The sequence below is a fragment of the Monodon monoceros genome, unplaced genomic scaffold, assembly GCF_005190385.1.
Source record: "Monodon monoceros isolate NGI ecotype Baffin Bay Population unplaced genomic scaffold, NGI_Narwhal_1 Super_Scaffold_18, whole genome shotgun sequence".
Lineage (NCBI taxonomy): Eukaryota > Metazoa > Chordata > Mammalia > Artiodactyla > Monodontidae > Monodon > Monodon monoceros.
Genome location: NW_021703774.1, coordinates 157,405,339 through 157,433,284, shown reverse-complemented (window position 1 = coordinate 157,433,284; position 27,946 = coordinate 157,405,339). Strand labels below are relative to the sequence as shown.

General features: G+C 49.0%; 1 pseudogene; it reads left to right on the top strand.

Annotated features, from left to right (window-relative positions):
• LOC114898011 overlaps nucleotides 1-27,578 on the top strand; it is a 52,729-nt pseudogene extending 25,151 nt beyond the window's left edge.
• The last annotated feature ends 368 nt before the right edge of the window (nucleotides 27,579-27,946 follow it).

Genomic DNA, 27,946 nt, shown 5'->3' with positions numbered 1-27,946 from the left:
CAAAGGTACAGGTGAGGACAGGAGGCAGAGGAGAAACTTGGAAATTCATAGGCTGTGAGAGGGCAGGGAGGCAGAGAGCCTCGAACGTTAAAAATGGTCCCTCTCTGACCTATGACATTTCACTTAATCAGGAACAAATTACTCTGCACCTGGTAGATCTGAGAGCTCTTCAGACTTTGCCCTCAGAAGAGCTTTCTGGAGTAAAACCTTTCTCCAGAGACTTGTTTCATGCTGAGCCACATATACCCAGATTCCATGGGTCAGAGAGAATCTCATCCCCTTGGCCTCTTGGAAGAGAGCAGAGGACCTGACCCAAGGCTGGTTTGGGTATCTGGTCTACCCAGCTGTGTGACCTCAGACAGGTCACTCCAAACTTCAGCCTGCCACCCTGAAAGGGCATGGATGACCAGAGTCTCACCCTCCCTTTTTTGCTGCTTCTCCAACACCCTCCCTGACCTTGGCCTCAGCTCTGAGATCAGACCCCACCTCTTCCAGGAAGTCCTCTCTAGACCTGAGTAGCTCAAGTGCTTGGTCTGGGAGTTGAGTGCCGGCTGTGGGTCAGACCAGCGGGGTCCAAATCCAGGCTGCTCCCTGTTCTAGATTCTTACTGTTCACAGTGTTCACCAGCAGTGGTGGCATCAGTGGGGAGTTGGTGAAACTTTGGGCCCCATCCCAGACCTGTAATGAGCCTGACTCTGCACTTGAACAAGCGCCCAAGGTGGTGTGTGGGCACATGTAGGTGTGAGATGACCTGGCCCTGTGCATGGGGAGAGACAGGTGTCAGAGCCTGGCAGGAGGTCTGCCTTTCCCCAGGTGCCTATGACTCTCACAGACACATCTCCTCGTAAGGAAGAACAAAAATCAAAAAAGACATGTGTCCTGGCTATGTGACTTAGCTCCTTCAATCCACCTCTGGGGCCATAGTCTCTCCCCTGTACAATGGGCAAATAGAAATTCCCAGCCCCCTGAAGTTGTTGTGAGGATGGAGTGAAATAATTTGCATAAAGCTGGTGTTACGTGGCCAGCAACCTGTTCTCTCTGCAAGAAGCTCTTCCAACCCAGCCTCTCTGTTCTCCCTCAGGTACTATCCAACAACCCTGTTAAGGTCACCCCATCCCCACCACCTCCTCAAATCTGTTATTTGATGTCTTATCACCCAATCTGTTGTTGTTGTTGTTATCATTTACTCCTTTTGTTTGGCTATTTCCCAAACTACATTTGAGTTCCCTGAGGGAAGGGGCCTATGGGTCTTGTTCATGGCTGTGTCTGGTGCTCAGCACAGAGCCTGGTACCCAGAGGAGGCTCATAAGTATCTGCTGGATGAAGGGTTGGATGAGGTGTAGGACTGGGTTGTATCAGTCAGTACAGGTGAGGTGCTGTAACAAATAGCCCTCAGATCCCAGTGGCTTCACCTAGGAAGAACTGATTTCTCTCCCACATGAAGTCCACATGAATGTTGCTGGTCTGAGGATCTCCTCCAGGGAGGCACCTCCTCTGAGCAGTGATGCAGAGATCCAGGCTTCTTCCATCTGTGATGATGTCATCTCTACACGTGGCCTCTGGGATCACCAGGGAAGGGGAGTGAGTGAGGCGAAGTTCACCAGGTAATTAACCAGCTCAGCACAGAGGGGTTCACATCATTTCCACCCACATATCATTGGCTAGCATGAATGTGCATCCTGCCCCACTTGGATGCATGGGGGCTGGGAAATGTCATCTCAGGCTGGGAAGCCACTCCCAGGACCAGCCCTGCACTGTGGAAGGAGATAGTGGTCAACGGCCATCTCTGCCCCTCTGTGGTGGCAATTGATGACTCTTGTCACTTTTATCTTCTTTCTGAGACCCCTGGGCTCCATGTCCTCTTTCTAGGCCTCTGGCTGATTCGATGCCTGGGTCAGGAGGGCACAGAAGAAGGAGCAACCACCCAGAAAAGGGCTCACAGCACTGCTCCCCACACTTGGTTGCATGGGGAGAAGTTCTGGCTGTTTTGAGTTGATTGTGTTTGGAACGATCTGTGTCTGCTGAGCTGCTAATTCCGGTGCCATCTGCCTGTGATTCCAGCACCAAAGCCCTGGGATAAACAAGTTTTCTTCTGGAGTTCCTAAAGAAAGTTTTGGCAGGGGGTGGGGAGAGAGAGAGAAAGGAGGGAGGCCTCTGAATGTCTTGTCTCTGAAGAGGAGGTGCTGCCCAGCCGAGGGATGAGGGACATTGAAGGGACGAGGATGTCATGTACATCCTTATCCTGCTGAGGATGTTGTGTGGAGCGCACGGTGGGCAGAGAGGGCCGAGTGGCCTGGGGGATGGCGTTCCTATTAATTCCTACCTCCCTCCACCAGACTGGGAGCTCCTTGGAGCTGAGTCATCCCATTCCCAATGCCCAGCCCAGGGCCTAGCAGCGAACACCTGCTGAATGAATGATTGAGTAAATGAATGTACAGTGATGAAGGGTACGGATGGGGAGAGGTTGAATGGGATGCAATAGGAAGCCAAGTGACTGCTGTGTTATGAGCTTTAATGAGGGGCTTCCCTGGTGGCACAGTGGTTAAGAATCCGCCTGCCAGTGCAGGGGACCGGGTTTTGAATCCTGGTCTGGGAAGATCCCACATTCCACAGAGCAACTAAACCCGTGTGCCACAACTACTGAGCCTGCACTTTAGAGCTCACGAGCCACAACTACTGAAGCCCGTGTGCCTAGACCCTGTGCTCCACAACAAGAGAAGTCACTGCAGTGAGAAGCCCTCGCACCACAATGAAGAGTAGCCCCTGTTCGCGGCAACTAAAGAAGGCCCGTGCACAGCAACAGAAGACCCAACGCAGCCAAAAAAATAAATAAATTAAGTAATTAATTAATTAAACCTATAAAATGAAAGAAGAGCTTCAATGAATTACCCTGCAGTGGGGACACTTCTAGGATGGCCTTATGATCCCTGCTTCCTGGGATGACAGGGTGGGCAGGACCCATGAGTCATTTCTAACAACTGAATACAGCCAAGGTGATGGGATGTTACTTCTGTGACCTAACTACAGAAGACTGTGGCTTCCTTCTTGCTAGTCAACTTTTTCTGTTGCCTTCTTGGCTTGCGTGCTTTGGTGAAGCAAGCTGGTATGGGGGATACCCTCATGGCAAGGAACTGACAGTAGCCTCCAGCCAACAGCCACCAGCAGCCTGGACCTGAGGCCCTCAGTCCATCAGCTTTCAGTGAACAGTCCTGCCAACAGACACATGAGCTTGGGAGCAGCTCCTTCCCCACTTGAGCCTTCAGATAACACCTCAGCCTCAGCCTAAAACTTGATTGCAACCTTGGGTGAGCTGCTGAAGCAGAGGATCTAGCTAAGACATAAACTTCATCTAAAAACCCACAAGGAACAGGAAAATCTAAAACTTGAAAGATTTACTCAAATATAAATCAGACCTTTCCCTCCATTGCCTACAATTCACTCTAAGTTCCACTGGCTCACAATGGGGAGGAGACATGCAGATAATCTAAAAGCAAATCACCTCTGACAGTGACAGCCCTGTCATTTACATGCGGGTTGTCTCGGGCAAGTGCAGTTAAATATACTGTGACTATGTCAGGCGGGAGTAGCCTAGGAAGCAGATGCTGGTAGGTTTTTCCTTTCTCCACTCCCATTTTTAAAGTGAAAGAGACATCAGAATGCCTACAAAGCTATCTCCAAAGAAGGACTTTGCACAGGTAGACCCTGGGGTGGGTCGAAGGGGAGGTATTTGGTAGAAGGGGCTGGAAGGCCAGGAAAACAACGAAGCTTCAAGGGTGCAGTCACAAGTGTCCCCTGGGAGATCCCTTTCCCGTGTGGGCCCTGGAGGGAAGGCAGCTTTGGGTCACTCCCTGAAGAGGGAGGGTAATGCAGGAGGCTTGGCCTGGGAGTTGGGACCCACAGTACTGTGGCTGGCTCACTCTGATCCGGGAGTCACCCTGACTCCTCTGACTCCCAATGTCCCCACCTGCAAATTGCAGGGTAAGCTTTGAGGATTTGTCACTCATGGAACCCAAGCCAGTAAGAACAGACACCCAGTTCCATCCCATTCCCATCTCTCCCTCTAAGCACCATGGAGAATGAGAGACCATCAGAAATCACCCCAGGCTGCCCTGGCAGGAGACATGTCCCCATCTCACACCCTGCTTAGCTCGTGCTGACTGCAGCAACAATTGCACAGGCTGTCACTGAAATGCACCCAGTCAGCATGGCCTCCTGTGAGCTGGGCCCCGGCTCACCTGCATTCATCCTGCACACTCCCTCTGCCTGCAAGAGCTGCCTAGCGAGGTGCCCGGCCCTGAGCCTGCCACTGTGGCTGTCCTGACAATGAGTTGTAGAGCATGGAGTTAGGGGTGGGTGATCCACGCTCCATGGAATCTCATAATCAAGACCTGGAGAGTCCTTTGTGTCTCCCAGCTGGATCGGTACTCTTACAAATCCTAATAGATGGGGGCTGACCCATGTCAAGTGCCTGTTACACCTCAGGGACCATGTTATACATTTTCTAGGCACTGCCTCATCTCATCTTCACATTGTTATCTTTGTCTGTGACAAGGAAACTGAGGCCCAGGGGTGGGAAGTGCCTTGCCCAGGACGTGGTTGAACCAGAACTTGAACAAAGAGCCTGTCCCTTAAGCACCCCTGTCACATCCCTTCCATGAGGACCCGCAGGATGGACCCAAGCTCTGCTCCTGTGTATTTCAGGGCAGGAGGCATGCCACCCAGATCATGCAGTGGGGGATCAGGATTAGGTCAAGCACCCCAGATCCCAGGACCTCCCACCACCTTGGGCCCCCTGGGCTCACAGAAGCCCTTTGCCTGGTGAGCTGGAGTGAGCCGGCTGACCATGCCCTGTGATGTTAGAAAGATGCTCAAGGCGAGGAAGATGTGTCTCCAAGAAGCCTGGCCAGGTGGTGGCCAAGGGGCTGCCTCAGGGTGCTTCTGGCCTGGTGAGATTGTCCCTTATTTACTGTTGTTTCAGCTGCCCTCCCCACCCTTTCCACAACCAGAAAGAACAGCTTTGAAAAATTAGTCAATGCTGGATGAAGGAGAACCTAGAAGGTGTTACAGGATTGATCTGGGTGGAGTCCCTGCATCCTGGGGGTAGAAAGATTGGCCTTATCCTGCAGCCTGTATACCAGGAGGGAGAGCAGGTGGGGAATGGAGCCCCCTCTCTGCACTTCACAGAAGATGAGGGAAGCCTGACCCATCAGGCAGCTTCGTGCTGTAGATAGCAGACAAAGAAGTGCTTTTAACACATCAGCCTCTCAGACACTCACTATTTATCTCAGGAAACGTAAGTGTTTTTCTTTCTGTCTTTTTTTTATTATTATTCTTTTCTCTGCTATAAAATGCTCAGGGAGTAGCACAGAGAGAGATGAAGGGCTGATACACTGGGAAAACTCATTTTTAGAGGATTCGATTGATTTCTATCAGCTGTGCTCTGGCTGAGCAGAGCATAGTGGGCGTTGGGTTGGGACGGGCAGGTCCAGGCTAGGCGGTGGAGGTGGACACACTCGTGGGTGCTGAAGATGGAGGCTGGGCAGCTCTGGCAAGGGGGCACCCACCGGGATGAGCTTCTTTAGGGCAGGGATTGGGAAAGTGGGTGACAAACATTTCAGGCAGGACTGCCCTTAAACTAGGTCAGGAGAGGTCCCTGTGCTTTAGAGGATCCCCCCCTTCCTTTACCAAGCTCCATCCACAGGGTGAGGACTCTGCAGGGCCCAGGGAAGGGGGACTGTGCGCCCCTTTCACCTCACTCTGGGACCCTAGAACCCTCTGTCTAAATGACCCTGAGCCCATCTCTAGGAGCCTGCCTGCCCCTCTTGCCCAGGCCTGGGCTGCTGAGGTGACCGGCAGGGTGAGCGCCACCCCCAGGGCATAAAGACACTCAGGCCAGAGGGCAGCTGAGGTGTGAGGGATGCTGGGCTATGAGGGCAGCTTTTGCAGTGGGGGGAGTCACTAAGTCTAGAGTCAAATTAAACTCCCACCCCCAGCAGTGTCATGACATCTCTGCTCAGTCCCCCCAGGCGGGGACCATGCTGCTTGCTTCTCTCTCTTCCCGTGAGCCTAACATGGGCCTGGCTCCAAGTGGGGACCTGGTGAGGGCTTCTCAGGGCTCATCAGGGAGGAGCAATGCTCCTCAAGTGCACCCAGCGGTGGGATGGACAGAAACCCCTGTGTCCAGGCCTTGGTCAGCTCAGAGCTCTCCAGCCTCAGCTCCGTCCCCCATCAGAGAACCTCCAGGGACCCTCAGGGAGACCCATGGATAATAACTAGTGTGCAATTGTCTCAAATAACATTAGCATTAAGCAGGGCCCCTTCGTCTCCATGGGACACGGGGGAAGCTGCAGAAGAAACTTTCCAAGAAGGGCGGGGGGCATTGGGCAGCTCCCTGGAATGAGGGGCAGAGCATCCAGCACCATGGGTTCTGCGAGGTGGGCCCGCCACTGCGTTTCTCAGAAGCCCTGTCTCTCCTGGGAGTTGTAGTGGCCGCCATCTGCCTACCAGACCTGAGGAACCTGGGGTCTGTCCTCCTGGTGCGCTCCCTGCATCCAGCCGCCAGGGAAGCAGAAAGAGGTTCGGCTTCCAGGTCAGGCCCTGGCTCATCCATGCACTCAGAACCTCCAGCTCTTGCAAGTTCTTTTTCAATTGAAAATACGGAAGCAGCTGTTCACACCATTATGGGCGGCGGTGGTGTCTTAATCAGTGATGTTATTGGACCAGTCACCATTGCCGGTAGTCAGAAACATCAGTGGTTCTGCTGGAAGGACTCGGTGGAATGAAGAAGCACAAAGGCTCTGCAGCAGACCAGGCCGGCTCAGCCCTACTGCACCACAGAGAACCCTAGTTTCCCAGAGTCACACTCTCCTCAACTGTAAAATGGAGCTAAGTGTCCCTGTCCACAGGATGAGGGGAGGATTAAATGTGCTGCTGTCCTCCGTGTGCCCCTAGACCCACCCTCACCCACCTCCTCTGCTCTGTGCCCGGGAGACTGACCTGCAGGGGCAGCACCGACAGGGCCCTGCTCCCTCCTGGGGACCCGTTTTCTGTTGGGTCCTGGAGGCCAGGGGCAGGAGGAGAGAGGTCAGGTGTTGGTTCCCCAGGTACTCCCACTGACCACGCTTGGCAGTGGCTGCATCTCTCTCCTGTGACCCCAGCTCCATCAGACGGCCCCTCTCCTGTGGCTGCAGCTGTCTCTGGGGTCTGGTAAGTGCCCCCTCCTTTGGTCCCTTCTGGACTGGGATGGACACAGCTCCCCACTGTCGCTCACCCCAAGTGCATCAACATCCCCTGTTGGTTTCCTGTAACCCGCCCACACCTTGATACTTGTCCCTCCATTAAACATTTCAATTACCCCCTCTTGTGTCTGTTCCCCACTGAGAAACTGACCAATAGAGTTTGGGTTTTTCTTGAATTCCAATGGGAAGAGTGGGCTGGGGGCAAGAATGGGATCCAGGAGCTGCTCTGAGTCTTGGGCAAGAGCTGCCTTGAGCAGGAATATCAAGAAACCGAGAAATTCCTGCAATTCTCATTATCCTGCATCTCTACAAGGCACCAAATTAAGGCACTAAACCAGCAGCCATAATCCTCATCTTTTCTCTTCATCTAATTGTTTCAGCACCCATACACCCCAATAGGGGAAGGTCCTGAGGCAGTGCAGTGATGCATACTTCCTCATGAGTAGATCCAGCTGAGGGCCATGGTCATGACCTGTGTGTGTCCCTCCCTCTAGCCCTGGGGCCAAGAGGTGGGTGGAGTTGGGAAGCACATCCTGGTGTGAAAGCCAGGAAGTTCAGGGGTCTTTTCCCAATTGGCCAGTTTTGCATTTAGGAGGGTTCAGCTGTGGGGCGCTGGGCAAGTTGCTTAACCTCCGTGAACCTTACTCTCTTCATCTGGGAAATGGGTTAAGACCAGCATCACAGGGCTGATGTGAGCCCTGAGTGAGGTAACCCAGGTGATGTGCCTGGCCCTCAGCAGGGGTTCCACATGGGTGAGCTCCGTCCCACTGTGTAGAGTACTAAGGATGCTCCTAGAATGCAGCCCCTGCCCCATTCTCCCTTTGACATCCCCATGTCTGCCTTCGTCCCCCATCTGGACAGTCAAGGCATTGGGTGGATGGTCACCAAAGCCCTTTTCAGCTTGGACAGTATGGGGCCCTTTATTTCCTTACTGAGCAAGAGCCTCGCAGCCCGAGCCCTAAACCGCTGCACCCCCAGCCTCAGGAGCCTGTCGGGGGCATTCAGGAGACCCTGAAACCTCCCCTGCTGGGCCCCTACAGCTGCAGGCAGGAGAAGAGAAACCCGCTGAGTAAGGACCCGCTGTGTCCGGGTCCTGGGCTCACAGGGAGGCCCTCTTCCCGCTGAGGTCATGTGCCTGTCAGCAGGAGGGAGCAGAAACCACAGGGACGGGCCCTGGGCCCCCACGCACCCCTGGGAGCAGGGCGCTCACTTGGAGACCCGGGAATAGGCACGCTGGGTGCCTGTGTGAGTGCTGGGCAGTGGCGGCAGCTCTGGCCCTGCAGCCTGTCAGCACCGGGAACAATTAGAATCTTGAAAAAGCCCTCATTATTTCTCCCAGGGCCGAGGCACCCTTTGGAAAAAGGAATGTTTCCTGCCAGATCGTCCCCTGAAAGTGCGTTTGTCACAGGCTATTGTGTAAATCCGTGTTTGCCCCATTTGAAAAGATGTGATTTATCCACTTGACTGGCCTTAACGCTCCCTCTCCAACCTCAAAGTGTGGCCGTTATTAGGAGCCCAGAGAGGAGCCATGAAGCATGACAGGGGGAGGCTGGTAAAGTCACCCCCGGGCTCTGAGCCCCTCTTCCTCGTGCTGCACAGGAGAACCGGAGGGAAGGGGACGGGATCGCGCTGCTCAGGACCTGGGACACTTCAGGACGTGGGTCGGTCCTCAAGGAGACAACCTGGGATGCTGCATAAAGGCCCAGCATCAGGTCTGCTCGTGCCAACTGGCTTGTTGAGGTCCTACTATGTGCCGGCCCAGATGGGAGTGAGGGTGCAGCAGCGAACAAACAAGGTCCCTGCCCCCAGGATCTGACGTCTGGAGTGGGGAGGCAGGAAGGAACAGGTAAACCATCATCCACGTGTATCCCAGGTGGGAAGAGGCGCTGGAAAAAGGTAAACAGGGTGATGTTATAGCATCTGGCTCTGGGGCTGGGGATGGACAGTGACAACCTTGGACTGTGGGGACAAGGAAAGCCTCTCTGAGAAGGGGACCTTTAAGCGGAGACCTGAGGAATGAAGAGGAACGGCCTCTGATGCACATTTCAGAGCAGATGACCCACCAGGTGGGGGCATCCTGGGCCAAGGCTCTGGGGTGTGACAGCCTCTATGGAAGCTCTGGTGACGAAGTAGGTAGCTCCACCTGGTAGGACCAGAGGACACTTCAGCCAGGTGACAGCAAGCTATTCGCTGGTCCATACCGAGCATTTCACCAGGTGGGGAGAGTGAGGGATTTCCAAATGAAAGACAGAGACAGAAAGACCCGGACCCGGGCAGGCACACATTAGAACAACCAGCCTCCAGCGTAATGGTGGAGGGTTTCCTTGGGAGGCGTCGGTCTCGAGCAGAGCTATGAGGATTGGACTGTCTCTGAAGGCAAGGAAACCCATTGTTTAAGCAGAAATCAAGTCAGCGTCTTCGAAAGTGTTAGGTCCTGCGACTTCTCAGGCCTCTTCCAGCTCTAAACCGCTACAAGCAACAAGACTAGCTTGAGCTGTTATTTGAATAAAAGTTCAGACTTGCTGCACTTGGCTGCATTTGGTTTGGGTTTCCCATCCTCACCCCAACCATCCAGAGGCAGGAGGTGTTCGTACCCTGAATTCTCTGCACAAATGCAGAGCTGTGTGCTGACTGGGCCCCCGAGTACTGGGTCCTGGAGGGGGGGTTTGGGGGGAAAGTCGCAGAGACCAGGGCTGGTGGGGGAGACCCGAGCCTCAGTAACCAAGGCTCTCTTGCATGGGGACCTCACACAGATGGACACAGTGGAGGACAGGGACTCCCACCCTCCTCCAAACAGCCTCTCCACTCAGCTCTACAGCCCAGAAGTGCCAGCAGCACCTGGACCGCCCACTGCCCCTCACCCAGCACCCTCGGGAGCAGCCCGCAAGGCCAGCCCCCAATAACTGGCCCCGAACCAGGTCAACCTCCCTCCCCTTCTATTTTATTTTATTTTATTCCCCCTTCTATTTTAGATCAACCCAGTCAGGCTCCCCTTGGGGAGCAGCAGACTCTCATTTCTCTCCCGGGTTTGCTAAATTGGTAAGATCCTGTGACTGGCCCAGCAGGCAACAGAGGGAAAAGTTTCCCAGAATTTCAGGCCCTTTGATGGAGAAAGTCTGCCTAATAAATAATTGAGAGGTACCTCGGCTTCCCGAGAACTATTCCGAGAGGTAAAGGCGCCTGTTCCAGTTCCTTCAGCAAAGCAGAACTTCTGAGCACTCCAGCAGAGGTGAGGAAAAGTCCTTACTTACAGATGAGTCAGGAAAGGCAAGAGGGCTGTGGTGGAGAGAGGCTGGAGGCACCAGGAGAGGTAGGCGCAGGGAGGGGCTGCTTCAGGGAAGGATGCAATTGTGCCCCATCCTGAGGGCCCTACTCAGTGCCAAGTGCCTAGTCAGGATCCCATCTCACCCCCAAATGACCCCATGTGGTGAATCCTCTCCCTGCAGACCCATTGGACAGATGAGGAAACTGAGATGCAGGTAAGCCGAGCCCTTACCTGACGCCTCCACTGGGGAGGCCTGGACCCTGGCCTGTCAGACTCCAGCCCGCACGCTCTTCATGTCTCTGCTCACCTGGAGGCATTCAGAGACCCATAGGATCCTGGAGTCTTTGGTCCTCTGGACCCTTAAGCTGTGCATTGAGAGATGAGTGTCCAGAAGAGCTGAGTTCAATTCCCAGCTTATTCACTGCTCTGGAAAAAATGGAGATAATAATCCCAAGGTCATGGTCCTATTGAAAGGGCAGATGTGTGACATGTGGAACACAGGGTCCTGCACAAAATAGATGCTCAGTGAATTCTGAGTATCACCCACAATAACACACGTTGCTCTAAGAAACCAACCCCAGAATGTATAATGGCTCCAATGCAACAGAAGTTTTATGTAAACCCCAAACAGTATCCTTGAAGGGTGGGTGCCACAAGATGGCAGGAGACTGGGTCTGGGATACCTTCTTGGTGGAGGCTGTCTTGCCAGCCTGTGCCCTCTATTGCCTTCTTGGTTTGCACACTTTGATGAAGCAAGCTGCTGTGTTGGAGAGAACCCTATGGGCAGAAACAGGGGGCAGTTGGTCCTCTGCCTGTATCAGACTGGCAAAAGAAGCTAGGGAGTTCATGGGATGATCTCAAAGGCCTGGAGTGGAAGTCACATATGTCACTGCTGCTCATATTCTATCGTCTGGAAGGCAGTCACGTGGTCCCACTTACCTGCAGAGGAGGCTGGGAGATGTAGCCTTGCCATGTGCCCAGGAAGAAGAAGAAACATATTTGTGGAACAGCTAGACACTCTCTACCACACCTGGCAAGGTGAAACCATGACCCAGGAGACCCGGCAGGTCAACAGTGGAGCCCTCCTTAAAGCCCAGGCTCTTCCCTCTACACATCACATGGAGTGTGGTAGAGTCACAGGACTGGCCACGGGGACCTGAGACAAGGTCCACCTGAGTAGGGAAGGGAGGCTACAGGTGGTCAACATGTTGCCTTTGCTGCCTGCAGGAATTACGGGTTGGGGGCAGTGAGCCACAGCTCCAGGGTTCTTGGCTGTGAACTTGGTCCAGATGCAGAGTTGGCCTCAGGGCCCCCTTGAGATCAGTTTCTTTATCTGTCAATAAGTCTGCAGTGAGAAGACTGGTCACATGCGGTCATCTGAGTGAGATCGTTGATGCACTCATACTTGTTTATCCCTTTACTCTCTGGGTCTTGCTTCTCTGCTGGGAAGATCTGATATAGTCAAGCTACAATACTTTGGATAATGCTGGTTCAAAGGATGCCTCCTTCCTAGGGGTGTTCAGGTACAACAGGAAGCCTGGGAGAGGGAAGACGATCATGCAGGTCATCTCAGCAACAATTCCATAATTCAAAACAATTGTGCAGAAGACATAAAATAGCATAGGAAGACTTTTATGACATAGTAAACATAAACAGAAGATTACAGAACAGAATGCACAGCATACTCTCCTTTTTTATTTTTATTTATTTATTTATTTATTTATTTATTTGTGGTATGCGGGCCTCTCACTGTTGTGGCCTCTCCCATTGCGGAGCACAGGCTCCGGACGCGCAGGCTCAGCGGCCATGGTTCACGGGCTCAGCCGCTCTGCGGCATGTGGGATCTTCCTGGACTGGGGCACGAACCCCTATCCCCTGCATCGGCAGGCGGACTCTCAACCACTGCACCACCAGGGAAGCCCTCTCCTTTTTAAATTTTTAAATAGATCTTTATTGGCATATAATTGCTTCACAATACTGTGTTAGTTTCTGTTGTACAACAAAGTGAATCAGCCATATGCATACATATATCCCCATACCCCCTCCCTCTTGATCATCCCTCCCATCCTCCCTGTCCCACCCCTCTAGGTCATCACAAAGCACCGAGCTGATCTCCCTGTGCTATGCTCCCACTAGCTAACTATTTTACATTTGGTAGTGTATATATGTCGATGCTACTCTCACTTTGCCCCAGCTTCCCCCTCTCTCCTTTATTTATGAGAAAAATATAAACATATATAAACACATGTGTTTATATAACCAATATTTGACAGAGTGTTTTTTTGGTGGTGGTTATTATGGGTGGTTTTTCTCTTTTACTTTCTGCCTGTCTGCATTACCTGTAATGAACATGTATAATATTTACATGAGGAAGAAAATACTCTTAAAATAAAGGTTGACATATTGTTGTCCCTAAGACTGGATGATGTCTCAAGACAAAGAGATTCTGACCTTTTGTGACTCTAAATCTTAGACACTGATGGGTCTGAAAATGAGCTGAGATCACTGGATCACTGGATCCAGATCACTGGAAGGTCAGGACTTCTTTTGCCTTTGAGATCCTTAAGAATCGGTGGTCAATTTGAAAATGTTTTAGATTTCAGCTTTCTTAGGTTTGTGATCCAGTTATGCCTTCCTAAATAACAAAGACATCCTCTTGATTGATCGGAGTACATGTGAAACATTTCAATCACACTGCATCAGTCTGCTATTGCTGTGTAACAAACAACCACAAAGATCTGAGTGACATACAATAATAAGCATGTATTCCTCACACAATTGCAAATTGCTTGGCAGTTCAAAGCTGCAGATTTTGAATGCAGGTCTGCTCCATTCTCAAGTCTGTAGGGTGGTGAGTGTGGGGGAAAGGGATGCAAGGGTCAGAGTGGGCAGGGTAGAGAGGGGAGGTCTTGCAGACCATACAGCAGAGGAGGTTAAGTTTTATTCCAAGTGCAATAGGAAGGCCTTGAAGGTAGTAGATGTAGGTGCCATGGGTCTGAAAATTTTACCATTTTGAGAATTCTCTTTAAGAAAAAGACATAGAATTTGGAATCAAAATTAGCTAAATAACTAGTTAATAGTTATTTAGAATGAGCAAAGAAATTATAATAAATTGTAGGTATCAAAAAGCAAGCAATTACCAGAAAACATAACAGAATTGAGGAAAATCTCATTCTATTTATTACTTAGCATCTTGACACTGCTTCCCAGCTTTCATTCTCCCCTGAATTGTTTGGACTGCATTCTCTATATTCACATGTTCTTAAGACAATGATTTTGTAATATCATCTTCCGTGGAGAGAATAGAAAGTTTAATCAGACTTTCCTCCCACAGAGCCTGATTTTCACGGTTTTCTACATGGGTAGGGTTGAATTTTTTTCACCTTCACAGTTCATTACAGATCATGCCATGTAAATGTTCAGGACTGTTGTCAAATTTGGGAAGCCTCCTGTCAATTCCTCTTATATCTGAGCAGTAAGATTTCAGGGCATAGCAAGTTTTCCTTGCAGTTTCTAATCCTAATTAATCTTGGAATTGACAATGTTCATTAATCACATTACATGGGGCCCAACTGGGGCCTTAAGAGGGGCCTGGAGAGTCAGGGTCCCTGAAGCTTAAGCTTCTCTAGCCTCTGGTAAATTTGCCTTTGTCTGGAGGCTCTTATGGGAGAGGGAGATTATCTAAGCAGAGGGGCTGCTGGGCAGAGGACAGCAGACTCTGGAGGCTGTGGGGTGGATGCAGGGAGCAGGGAGTCAGTTAGGGGGCTTAGTTCAGGCTCCAGGCAAACAGTGGTGGGGCAGAAGATTCTGGGATTTTCTGGGATGTGCTAACCTGGCGAAGGAGAAGGGAGGCCTCAGAGTGGTCCAGATCAGATCTGTTACCTGATTTCTCTCTTTCATCCATGTTCTCTGGGGGCTGAGCCTAAGCAGACGTCCTCACTCAAGACTACCACCCCTCATGGAGATCTGGAGCCTCAGCCCCTACCAAAGTGACTACAGATGGAGGAGCCAACAGAGACATCATTCTGACTTGTGACGTGATGAGGTGCTGAGCAGATGAGTGCAGCTTGGTCTCCTAATGAGCTCACTGGGGACTTGTGGAGGGGTGGGGAGGAGCCAGGCCACAGAGGAGGTGGGAGGAGAGACCGCACTCTGTCTGCGAGGGAGGGAAGAGGCTGCTGGGGCACAGGAAACAAGGCTATCGATGGTAATACCTAGCAGGCCATCACTGCCCTGCCAGCTGCAGACTGAGAGAGGCCAGAGGATTTGGAAATGGATTTGTTGACAGTGGAGAAACTCCACCTCTCACACCCGAGCCAGGAAATAAAGGCATTAGGCCAATCTGTTACGTTAAGGAAGAGAAAGAGCTCAATAAGTTGCCTGAGTGGAGGGCAGGTGTCACTGCATTGAGGCTGAAGTTAGGGGACATCATTGGCCATGGGTGGCCTCTGATAGCTTTGAAGCCACTGTTATTCCCCACTTGGGTCCCTCAACCAGGGTCACCTGGTACCTAAAGCCCACCCACCTGCAAAGACCATGCAGGTTGGACCGGGCATGGGGATGAAGCCAATGCAGGACCAGAGATGGGAGGGGATTTCAGTGGGGGAGATGGCCCTGAGCGACATGATTAATGTTTGTTTTAGTCTCAATTAGGGTGGAAACTCACTGAAAACAGTAACAAAAAGGAATGAAATATCGGAGGGAAAAACTCCATCTTCCACAATACGAGTAGAACCAAGGGCTGGGTGGTTGAGGATGTAGGGGGTGGTGCAATTCTGCAGTTTTAAACTGTGAGGAAAGACTATGCCTCATTGAGAAGGTGACTCTTATAAGTTAAATTGTGTCCCCTCCCAAATTCATATTCATGTTGAAGTCCCAATCCTCAGTACCTCAGAATGTGGCCTTTTTAAAAGATATGGTCCTTACAGAGGTAATTAAGTTAAAATAAGGTCATTAGAATGGGCCTTTATCCAGTATGACTGGTGTCCTTCTACAAAGGGAAAATTGTGAGATAGACACACACAGGGAGAATGACACATGAAAATGAAGGCAGAGATGGGGGTGATGCATCTATAAGCCAAAGAACAACAAATATTGCCAGAAAACCACCAGAAGAGAGAGGCATGGAACAGATCCTCCCTCACAGCCCTCAGAAGGAACCAACCCTGCCAACACTTTGATCTAGGACTAATCACCTCCAGAAGTGTGAGACAGCAAAGTTCTGTTGTTTACATCACTCAGTTTGTGGTACTATTATACAGCCCTAGCAAATTGATACAGTGACGTTGGATGAAATACTTATAAGAGATGAGGATGTTGGCTAGGCAGATTCTAGAGAAGATGTTCCAGGCAAAAGGAACAACTAAGGCAATGGCAGAAAGAACAGGTGGACAACAAGGGAGGATGACTTCAGGGGCAAGTGGGGGGTGCAGGGCAGGAAGACCTCACAGTCCACTGGACACCTTTGGATTTCACGTTGAGTGAAATGGGGAGACACAGCAGGGTCCGGACCTAACAGTTTCACAGGTCCACTCTGCCCACTGGGTAGAGAAGAGCACAGGAGGGAGGGGGAAGCAAGGGGACCAGGTGGGAAGCTACTGCAATGATGCAGGTGAGAAATGATGGTGGTGCAGGGCAGGTGGTGATGGGGATCAGACTCTGGACCCATTGTTGATGGGAAAGGAGATAACAGGGTTTGCTGGTGAGCTGGGTGTGAGATATGAGGAGACGGAGGACTGCGAGGCTTCGGGTCCAATCAACTTCAGGATGGAGTTGTTCACTGGGCAAGAAAGATGAAATCTAAGGTGTGCAGTCCTTGAAAGGCAGTGACCTGGTGATTGGAGAGAGGACAGGTGAGTTGAGGGACAGGCCACAAGGGACTGAGTTCTCTAACTCAGCATTGCAGGGGTGATGATCTGAGAAGACAGCAAGCTGGCAAGCCATTGACATTCTCCACCCTTGGCCCCCTTAGCTCTGACAGCCCAAGGGAAAGAGGCATGAAGGAGGGTGTGGGAGGGACATCTGGGCCACAGCTCACAGAGACTTAATGAGATTTGCCAAGAACACGCCCACCTGCTGACCCTGAAAACTGAGGAAGATCCCTCCCCCAGGGCAAAGGAAATGATGAATTTGCTCTGAAGGTGTTTGAGATGGTGAACCCAAACAGAATGTAAGGACTACCCAGCTCACTGCCCCACCCAGCCCCACACCAAATGGCCACCCCACTGAGATGAGGCATGACCAGCAAGGAGAAACACAAGACCCACACACAGGAAGTGCCTCCTGCTAACAAAAGGAAATGCACAGTTGAGCAAAAGATGGAAGAACTTGCCTCCTAAGAGGAATTACCCAAGATCCAGGATCAGGATGACTCAGTACAAAACAAAACAAAAACTCAAAGAAGAGAGTGAGATTCAAAGAAGAATTATCCGTGGAAGTTATAAAATGAGAGAAGAAAAATGAGCTGGTCTACCTCTTAGGAGAGAAATGAAAACATTGCAGAGATGAATGTCGCATAAAAACCAACCACAAAGACGATATATCATAACTGGAGATTCTATCAGGGAAATAGAAATCGGCTTCAGGAAATCACTCAAGTCAAAGTGGAAGAAAACAAAGTTGTAATAACGAATGCAATGAGGACAAAGGACATGAGAGACAGAACAAGGAGATCTGGTATATTCATAATGTTGCTGAAGAATAGAATACACACACACGCACACATAGTTTCCAAAGAACCCCGATATGTTATACAACATCAGGCTACATTTCCAGGGCACTTGCTTTGTGGCAGGACCTGGGCTAGGAGTTCAGAATACCAGTTGCCTTTGTGCCAGCTACAGGTAAAGAAAGCAGATGATTTGATGAAAATAAGAGAAACAGGATAAATGCTAAAAAAAAAAAAAAAGTTCCTCTGGAGTGTGGGCTATGATTTATTGAGTCACATGTCAGACACTGTGCATTATTGTATGTGTATGTGTGTATCATCAACAGGTTGGGAATGAGTTGTGTATGAGCAGCATATGATGGAGCCATAATTCAAGAGCCAGGTGTGTCTGCTTCCCAGTTCATCCTCCTTCTCCGTGAGTGTGCTGCCTCCAGTCTCACATCAGCTGGAAGTCATCCATCACGTCTGCAAGGAAAACACCAGCGATGATAAATCCTGGGGGTCTTGTTATTAGGGCTTATTACAAGGGGTCTTGTCCTCCTGGGGCTGGGGAGGAGGACATGACTGATACCTGTGTGAATAGCACAGGTGTGTAAATAATTTCCATACCCAGGCAGGTGGGGCTTGGAAGAACAGTAAGCAAACTCATCAAGCAAAATTACAATCCAGGGTCAAGTCTCTTTTCAAGATAAACAGTGGAGTATCCATCAAAACACAGCTGGGGCCCAGGATGAGCTAAGAATTCAGGATCACAGGATAGTGGGAGAGACCAGCCGTTAGAGGGGACACGTGCCAGAGGAAACAGGGGAACAGGTCTACTGAAGAAAGAACATTTGAAGACCATTCTGTGCTGAGCAGAGGAGAAATGCAGGCTGCCCGCCTCTGCTTTTAAGATGGCCTGATGGGGTTCACTACCCTGCTTGTTTAGCCACAAGCACAGAATATACGATGTAGGATTGATTGCGCTGGAGCTGTGAGTGGACGTGGAACTGTAGCACATAATAGTTCTTTGAGTCCAGGGCTCGGTCCCTTAGTGTTCAGCCCAAACTCTCACTTGCTTTTTGGCAGTATTAAGATGCTTCTGATTCCTTATGCCTCCTTTGCCTGGTTACCCAGGTTCCTCACTTGGGGTCAGTATCCCAGAATTCCACTCATGAAAAGAGGGAGCTGAGGAAAAAACCTCGAGGATCGCCTTCAAAGTAGACTCAGGGAAAGAGACAGATACCGAGTGGACAGATGGAGAGGTGTGGGCTAGATGAGTCGGGGGCACAGAAGCTAGAGAAGAGGGTTGGAAGGAGGCATCAAGTTCTAGGAGGCTAAGGTCCAAAGTGAGGGTTTGGTGGTGAGAATTGGAAATGAGAAGGCAGTTTTGGCAGCATGGTAGGCTAAGAAGCCAATTTGCAAGAGCTTCAGAAGCAGTGGAGGAGGAATAAGAACAGCTTTCTGGGCAGCCCAAGCCCCAGCATTCATTCCTGCATCAACCCTACACCACCAACCCACCCCCACCTGTGTGTCTCAGACCACCTGCTCCAGCGGGATAAACCCTTCCCATTGCCTTACTTGCATAACCTTCTTTGCACCTGTGTGTTGACCTTTCATTCTGGAACACCTTCCTCCCCTCTCACCACAAAACCCTGTTTTGGAATCCAGATTCTTAGTATTGGAAGAGACCTTAGAAATCACTCAGTGGTCAATTCTTTCATGCAAAATTTAAAGAAACTGAGACCAAGAGAAGAACATGACATGTAGAAGGTCACACAGCAAGAGAATGGCAGGGTATGTCAGTCATCTATCCCATAATACTGCTGCATGATAAACCAACCCAAACTTGGTGGCTTCAAACAAAAACCATTTTCACTCATGTCTGTGGCTTGGCAGCTACGGCTCTGCCGACCTTGGTTGGGCTGGGCTAGGCTTGGCTCCAGACCATGGGTTTGGCTCAAGTTCACTCCATGAGTCTCTCATTCCTCTGCTACCAGCAGGCCAGACAGGGCATCCTCTTTTCATGAGGTCAGAAGAAGCACAGAGGGCAAGCTCAGCCACACACATTGAAAACCTTTGCCTGCATCACATCTGCTAACATCCCACTGACCAAAGCAAGGCACACGGCCAAGCCCAAAGCCAAGTGGCTGTTCCCCAATGTTATACACAATGTTAAGACACAAAGAACTTATAAGCAACCATATGAACGTGTTCACTACCCAGAGAGGCAATCCACAAAAGAAGATTGAAATGGCCGATAAACAGAGGAAAAGATGTTTAATTTTTCAACTGATCAAAGAAATGCATGTGCAAAGAGAGGTTTGTTTTCCATTCACCAGATAGGTAAAGATTAAGAAAATTGACAAACCCACATAGCTCATTGGAAAATGGACACTCTCATGCCCCAATGAAGGCAGTGCTAATTGATTTAACCGTTTTGGAAAGGCAGTTTGGCAATATGAGTCAAAATGTAAAATGAGCGAGTCTTTTTTCCTGATAATCTCACTTCCAAGGAGTCTATTGATGGAAGCAATCATGTAAACTGACAAAAAAGAGGTGTGCTGCAGTGGTTCATCAGGGCGTGGTTTATTTCATAAGATCAAATAGCCATAAGGAAGGAATTGATTTGTTAAATTAGTGCAAATCTATAAAATGGAATATAATGCAATGATATAAAATGATGTAATTCTGCAACTATTAAAGTGGAAAGACATTCACAATACCTTGTAGAGGAAAAACAAAAAGTGGGCACAGACCCAGAAGCCCATTTATTGGTATCAAGAAATATAAACAGGATAGTGATCAAAATGTTAGCAATGGTTCTACTTCAGTAGTACAGTTTTGGGAAATGTCTACTTCTTTGTATTTTTCCCTAATATTTGAAATGTTTATGATGACACACACCGTTTTATAAAACACAAAACTTTAAAAGAAAATGAATTCAGTTTATGCATTTTTGCTCTGAAAAAGACATGAAGAAGAGTTATGGTAATAAATCACACTAAATTTTGAACAGAAAAAAAATCTTTATAATAATTTTCTTTTTTAGTTGGTTTTCTGGTAAGTTAACTAGAAAAAATTTTAAATGTAACTTAATTAGCCCCGCTTTGGGATTCAATAGAAGTATTAATTTTACCATGTGCTTTGAAAATGCTTTCTTTAGTGCTCTTTACTTTGGAGGGAGGAAGGTGCTGTCTACCAATTACTTATAGGTCAGAAGCTGTCACATGACAGCTGTTTCTGACTGTTTCTGCCTGGGGACCATATTCTAAGCACAGTCACGGAAATGCAAGAACACATATTCAGAAACACAACTCCAAATGTATGCTGACTCCAGGATGAGCTAACATTTAACAGATATTTACGATGTTCTAAGGATGTGGCATCCTTGGTTTCATTCACTTTTCATGCCTACTCTTTGATGGAGGTATATTGATTTATGAGGAAACTGAGAATTGCACCATTTAAGGGACTTAACTAGGATCCTGAGGTTCGTAAGTGACTAAGTTCCAGCAGGAGTCACACCTCACCCCAAAATTCCAGTAAACGATGGAAGGTACCAAGAAATAAATCTAGGAAACTATGTGCAAGACCTTTAAGGAGAAAATTATGGAACTTTATTGAAGGACATAAAGGAAAAGCTGAATAAAGGGAGAGATATAACATGCTTATAGATGGGAGGACCAATAGTCTAAAGATGTCAATTACCCTCCAAGCAAATCTATGAATGCAGTGTAATTACAATTATTAAAATTCCAAAAGAGCTTCAGGTAAAACTGAGTGGCTGATTCAAAATCTCATGTGGAAAATAATTTTGAATAACAAGGACAACTCACCCTCCCCAACACCAAGGTTTATGATAAATCTCTCGTGTTTCAGACAGTGTGGTGTTGGTTTAGTTCAAGGCAAAGAGGCCAGTGGAGGGACGAGAAACAGATGGGATGTGTGCAGGGACTCCATATACAATAGAGAGAGCATTGCAAATAAGAGAGGAAAGATAGATGGCACAATAAGTCATGCTAGGAAAGTGACTATATGTAGGGGGAACTCCTTATGTCTTATAGGAAAGGTAACTGTACAAAGTAAAACTTTACTATGAGAACCATGAAAAATAAAACTTAAACAATAAGAAAAAATAATTCTCATTAATGACCTTAAAAGGGAAAGAATTTCTTAAACAAAACATGCAAACGTCCAAACTGTAATGGAAGAGGTTGATAGAATTGAATACAATAAACAATAAAATTAAAAACTTGTCTATGATAGAAGAATTAGTCAAAGTTGAAAAAGAAAAAACAAATCACAGCCTGGAAGAAGATATTTGCCATGCATATCACCAATTAAGAATTATCATCCAGAATACACAAAAATTTCTTACAAATAATAAGAACATGACAAACTACCCAATAGAAAAATGTATACAGAGAAAATAGAAATGCATGACCGATAATCAAAAGATATTGATTATCTAGTGACTTCTAGTGACTTCCTCACTAGAAGTCAGAGCAATGCAAATTAAAATAATAGGGATATGTCACCTCACACTCTCATGCATGGCAGGTGAAAGTGTAAATTGTTGCATACACTGAGACTTGGCAATGTCCTCCAAAGTCAAAGACATTCCTACTCTAAGACTCAGCAATTCCACATCTATGAATAAACCACAGAGAAACTCAGGCACATGTGCACAAGGAGACAGGCAAGGGGGTTCCTGCACCATTGCGTGCAGTAGAGACAACATAACATTCTAAATATCTATCACTAGGAATATGGCTATATAAATTGTAGTGTAATCACAAAAGGGAATACTACAGAGCAGTTAACATTAATGAGTTCTGTCTCTAGATATCAACCTGAGTGAATCTCCTAGACATCTTGGTGAGTAGAAGATGTCTGTGGCAAGAAGACATGTGTGTGTCACTATAGAATAGTGGCTGTGGAGGCTGGTTCAGCCCCAGCATCAACACTTCCAGCTGTGGGTCCTTGTGTAAGTTCTCTTAACCTCTTTGTTCCTTGGCATCCTTGTTTGGGGTAACAATGCCAGGGTTGTGGTGAGTAGGGAACGTATTACTGCATGGAAACAACTTAGAATGGAGCTTGGTGCACAGTAAGCACTTGCCAAATATTAGCTATTTTGGGGATATACATATATGATACCTTAAAAATTGTGGTCCCCTCTGTGGATGGAGGGTAGGGAATAGGATTGTGTTCAGAGTTCAACTGCACTTGAAATATTTTATTTCTTTAAAAAATAAGGATGGGGCTTCCCTGGTGGTGCAGTGGTTGAGAGTCCACCTGCTGATGCAGGGGACACGGGTTCGTGCCCCGGTCCGGGAAGATCCCACATGCCATGGAGTGGCTGGGCCTGTGAACCATGGCCACTGAGCCTGCGCGTCCGAAGCCTGTGCTCCGCAATGGGAGAGGCCACAACAGTGAGAGACCCACGTAAAAAAAATTTTTTTAAATAAAAAGTAAGGATAAACAGATAGCATGAGAAATTTCCTTTATGATGACATAAGAGTTCGGTAATGGCCACATCGGCAATGTATGGATCTGTACTTCCCATAAAACGGCAGAGAACTTCACAAACAACACACGTACACACAAATGAATACATATAAAAACTGGTGAAATCAGAATAAGGTCTGTATCTAGTTAATAGAATCATGCCAATGTTTTTTGGTTTTGTTTTCATTTTTTGGTTTTGATGTTATACTATAGCGAAATAAGCTGTTACAGTCAAGGGAAGCTAGGTAGAGGGTACCCAGGAAGTTCAGTGTGAAGAGTGCCTATTAGGAAGCACCCCGAGATCCACAACTGTGGGAGGGAGGGAAGGAAGCAGGGCTGGTGGAGGAGTTGGGGTCTGATGCAGTCTGGAGGGTGGCCTCAGCTGACCACAGGGAGCACGAGAATGAAATGGCCCAGGGGAGTGGTCAGCCTGGGGCCTGAGTGTTGGCCCTCTGTCCCACCCCCTCTAGTCCTGGGTGTGTATCTGGGAAGAGTGGGATTGCAGCGCTTCTCCAAGAGATGGAGGTCCTGGAGGGCAGGCGTAGGGGATGAGGGGACACTGCCATGCACCACCCAGACACCCCCATCCCTGAAAGAACTTGCCATCCCACTTCCTAATACAGGCCCTTCATGCTGAACTTCCTCCAAGACCATTCCCAAGGCACCTGCCGGAGGAGGGACAACAGGGTGGAGGCCCAAGGGGTTCCTGGGGGTACGTGAGGAGGCCAGAGGAGGCCAAAGCACCCTCCAGGCAGGATCAGAGTCCTGTGGCCTTGCAGAGCCTGTGGTGAGAAACTCAGACGCTGCCCCATGAGGGCTGCCCAGGGCCCAGCAGCAGCCAGGGAGAGAGCAGGCGGGGTGACCATTGGGCCAAGGCCACGGCAGCACTTCCCGTGGCTCATCTCTTACTTTTAGCCCAGGTGCCTCTGTGACAAAATCAAATAACTGAAGCATTTTCACTGCCAACCCCCTGGTTCTGCACTGCAGAATTTTGTCAACAGGGTTGAATCTGGTTTTCTCCCTTCCTATATCCCTAACTTCTTTCTCAGAAAGTGAGAAACCTGGTGCTCATTAACCCCCCATTTGAAATCAATCTTCCAATGTAGCCTTAGCTGCCCGACTTCACACTCCCCCCTGGTGTGAGCCCCCCCCACCCCACTGCTTCCCAGTGTGGACACTGCCTATGTGCTGGGGTAATTTATTCCATGCCTGTGGTAAGCACTTAATAATTGTTCATTCGGTGAATGAATGAATGAACGAATGAATGAATGTTAGTTATCTCCAACCCCTAGCATAGTGCCCATGGCAGTTTATAATACTTATATTATTAATAAATGAACAAATAGATATGAGAAGAACAGTAGAACCCAGGAACTCATAATTTAGCACAAATCAGGCATGAAGTTTATCCTTCATGCATCTGCAAACAATGTTCTGCTGAACCATTTGAAAGTGTCGGCAAGATTAGGAATGGCATGTCTGTCCTATTAATATTCATAAATTCATTGCCCAGAATTGACTTCAGTGATGATATAAGACCAGGAGGCAAAGACTGGTGTGGGGTCCTAGCATTATGAGAGGAAGGTCAAGGTCAGAAGTGGGCCTCTTGGCTCTGCCGCTCAGGAGGTGCTCTCACACTGCAGGTGGACATAGTAATAACAATAAGATGGTAATGACAAATGACAGAGATTTGTGTGTGTGCGTGGACACTGCCACCCTAGGAGTTGAGTGCTATGGTCATCCCTATTTCTCAGAGGAGAAAACTGGGTTTGGGGGATCTGGGGGACGAGAGTGAAGGCCACGCAGAGCAGCCCTCAGACCGGCACGAGGGGCAGAGAGGAACAGCGGCCGAGACACTGAAACTGTAGGCCAAGGAGCCACGGACAGAAGTGTGGGTGAAACAGAAAATGGAGATACTTTCCTTGAGCTGAAGAAGCAACTGGCCTCCAAATCCCCCCATCACTATACAAAATATAAGGATTTCAGCTCTGGGATGCCTCACAGAAATCAGTGTCCTCTGTATTGATGTTTCCTTGAGAGGTGAACTCCCCACAGGAATGCTCTTTAGCGTGCTTGCCTAGGGAGGAGCTCTTGGATATTTAAGAACTCCCTCATTCCAAACAGAAGCCTCCGTGCCTCTCTGAGAAATACGACAGTGATGGTGTCTAGGACCCTGAGAAGTGGCATGTCTCCCTCTACCCAGCTTCAGGGCGGAGCTCACCAGTGGAAAGTCTGAAGAAAGAGTTGGATACAGATCGGCCTTCCCTGGTGTGCAAGATTGTAGATCCTCGAGAGCATGTGAAAGAAAATGACTTAGATGTTGTTCTCAGCCCACAGAGACGAAGCTTTAGAGAGCGCTGCCACGTGACTGCTGCTGTTAGCTCCCAGCACTCAGGAAGCCCATTGGATAAAGACAGTGATGTGCTCCATTTGCTTGGCGGATGAAGGATTGGCAGTGGGAAGATAATCTCCCCTCGGACCTTTGAGAAGGATTGCCATCTTAGCCATAAAGACCTGCAAGACTTGAGAGACAGAGACTGAGAGAGGGACTACAAAGACAAGCGTTTCAGGAGGGAGTTGGTGGATAGTAAGCATGTCTTTGAGCGTAGAAGAGATGATTCCTACACAGAAGAAGAACCAGAATGGTTCTCAGCTGGACCCACAAGTCAGCCTGAAACCACTGAGCTGACTGGCTTTGATGATAAGATATTGGAAGAAGTTCATAAGGGGAGAAAAAGAACAAGGCAATGGACAGCCTCTGTGAAGGAAGGCGTAGTCAAGGGCAATGGAGGAGTGGCCAAAGAGGATGAGGTGGAAGTCATCCTCTAACAGGAGCCCGCTGCTGATCAGGAAGTGCCAAGGGATGTCATCTTGCCCAAGCAGTCCCCAGGAGAATTTGACTTTAATGAGTCCTTCTTTAACCTTGATAAGGTGCCATGCTTGGCTTCGATGATAAAAGATGTTTTGGGAGAAGAGTCAGTCTCTGCCGGCTGGTTCCCTAACCTGAGCCGATCAGGAAGCCGATCCAGCAGTCTTGGGTCAACAATGCATGAAGAGCTGGAGAGGTGTGCAGGTCTGGAACAGGCCATCCTCTCTCCCAGACAGAACATGGGAAATTATTTTGCTCCTATACCATTAGAAGACCATGCTGAAATTAAAGTGGATATTCTAGAAATGCTACAGAAAACCAAAGTGGATTTAAAACCCCTCCTTTCCAACCTTTCTGCAAATAAAGAAAAGTTTATAGAGAGTTCACATTCAGGGGTTGTGCTTTCAGTGGAAGAGGTAGAAGCAGGGCTCAAGGGCTTGGAAGTGGACCAGCAGGTGAAGAATTCAATTCCCTTTATGGAAGAGCATTTAGAGGAGACCCTGAGTATTGTGAGCAGCAATTCACAGATCAGAAAAGATGGAGATATGACTGCGTTCAACATGCTAGTGAGCACCATGAAGGCAAGTGGGACTGCCTTCTCAGCCCAAAGTCAGCCAAACCCTTGAAAGCCCCTGCTGAGATTCCAGGCCAACCTGTCCCTAAGAACATCTTGCAGGAACTTCTGGGTCCACCTGTTCAGAGACCTGCTTCTTCCAATCTTCTGAGTGGCCTTATGGGGAGCTTGGAGCCTAAGACATCTTTACTGGGCCAAAGATTACCCTCTCCTCCCTTATCACAGGTGTTTCAGTCAAGAGCAGGCTCAGCAGACTACCTTGGTCCCAGAATACCATCACCAATTTGTTTCACACCAGGACAACAGCAGCTTCTCGGAGATCCATTCCAAGGCATGCGCAAGCCCATGAGCCCTGTCACAGCCCAGATGAGCCAGCTAGAATTGCAACATACAGCTTTGGAGGGGCTGGCCTGCCACATGACCTTGCAGTGCAGGCAACAAACTTCTACCAGCCTGGTTTTGATAAACCGCAGGTGGACAGAACCAGAGATGGATTCAGAAGCAGGCAACCATGAGTGACCAAGTCTCCAGCACCTGTGCACCCAGGGAATTCCTCTTGCCCTGCCCCAGCCACCTCCATCACAAGCATGCTTTCTCCTTCCTTCACTCCTACCTCAGTGATTCATAAGATGTATGAGAGCAAAGAGAAAAGCAAGGAGGAGCCAGCATCCAGAAATCAGCTCTTGGTGACAGTAAAAAGGACACTCAGAAGCCCAGTGAAGAGAACCTCCTGTCATCCAGGTCTGTGCCCACCACTGATTGAGACTCTTCTCCCACTATAAATCCCAAACTGTCAGCCCTACAGTGGTTTTCATCTTCCACTCTGCTATCCCAGACCAAACGTTACACCAAAGAACAAAATTATCGACCTAAAGCAACTGGGAGAAAAACACCCACCTTGGCGTCCCCAGTTCCAGGAACACCTTTTCTCCACCCTGACCACCAAGTCCCCCTTGTACCCCATGTCCCCATTGTTCAACCTGCTCTCCAGCTTCACCCAGGGTTGGTCCAAATGATGCTGGCCCAGGGAGTACATCCACAGCATCTTCCAAGTTTTCTCCAACCTGGTGTGCGTCCTCCTGGGGTGGACCTGAATCATTTACAGGGAATATCTGGCCCAATCTTGGGTCAACCTTTTTACCCTTTACCTGCCACTAGTCACCCTCTCCTAAACCCTCATTCTGGGACACCTCTGCATCTGGCATTGATGCAACAGCAGCGACAGCACTCAGTTCTTCATCCTCCAGGCTCTGGTTCCCAGGCAGCTGCTGTCAGCATTCAGACGACTCCTCAGAATGTGCCCAGATGGTTAGGCGTGCCCCATGTGCACTCCCAGCTAGAGCACTGCCCCATCCATAGGAGCAGCTCCCCCCATGGGCCTTGCCAAATTGTGTGGCTCAGATGTGCGAGAGCAGCCCCTGCCCTCCATGCCCGCCAAAGTCGTCAATGTAGATGAATTGGAGTACCGACAGTGAACAGGGCAGCAGGCTTGCCTAAGCAGCTTCTCATGGCACCCTGGTTAGGACTCTGTTTCCTCATCTCATGTTGGTTTACGGACTTTTACTTTGTAGCACTCTGTGCGAAGCTGTTTAATGGCACCCAGGCACCAGGTGTGGTCTACATTATGATGGAAGGAACTTAACCAATCCAGTGGAGCCTACATGGTCTGAGTACAGGATGCAGTGTTGTCAGTCCTGGAAACAGTCTTTTTTTTCTGTAAGATATGTGAATGAAGTGTTGATGTCTTCACCAAGAGGTGGCACCTTAAGAGTTCTGAGGAAATAAATGTATAGACCCTTATGTACAGACCTGTGTATAGACAACTTTTGTACACACATATAGG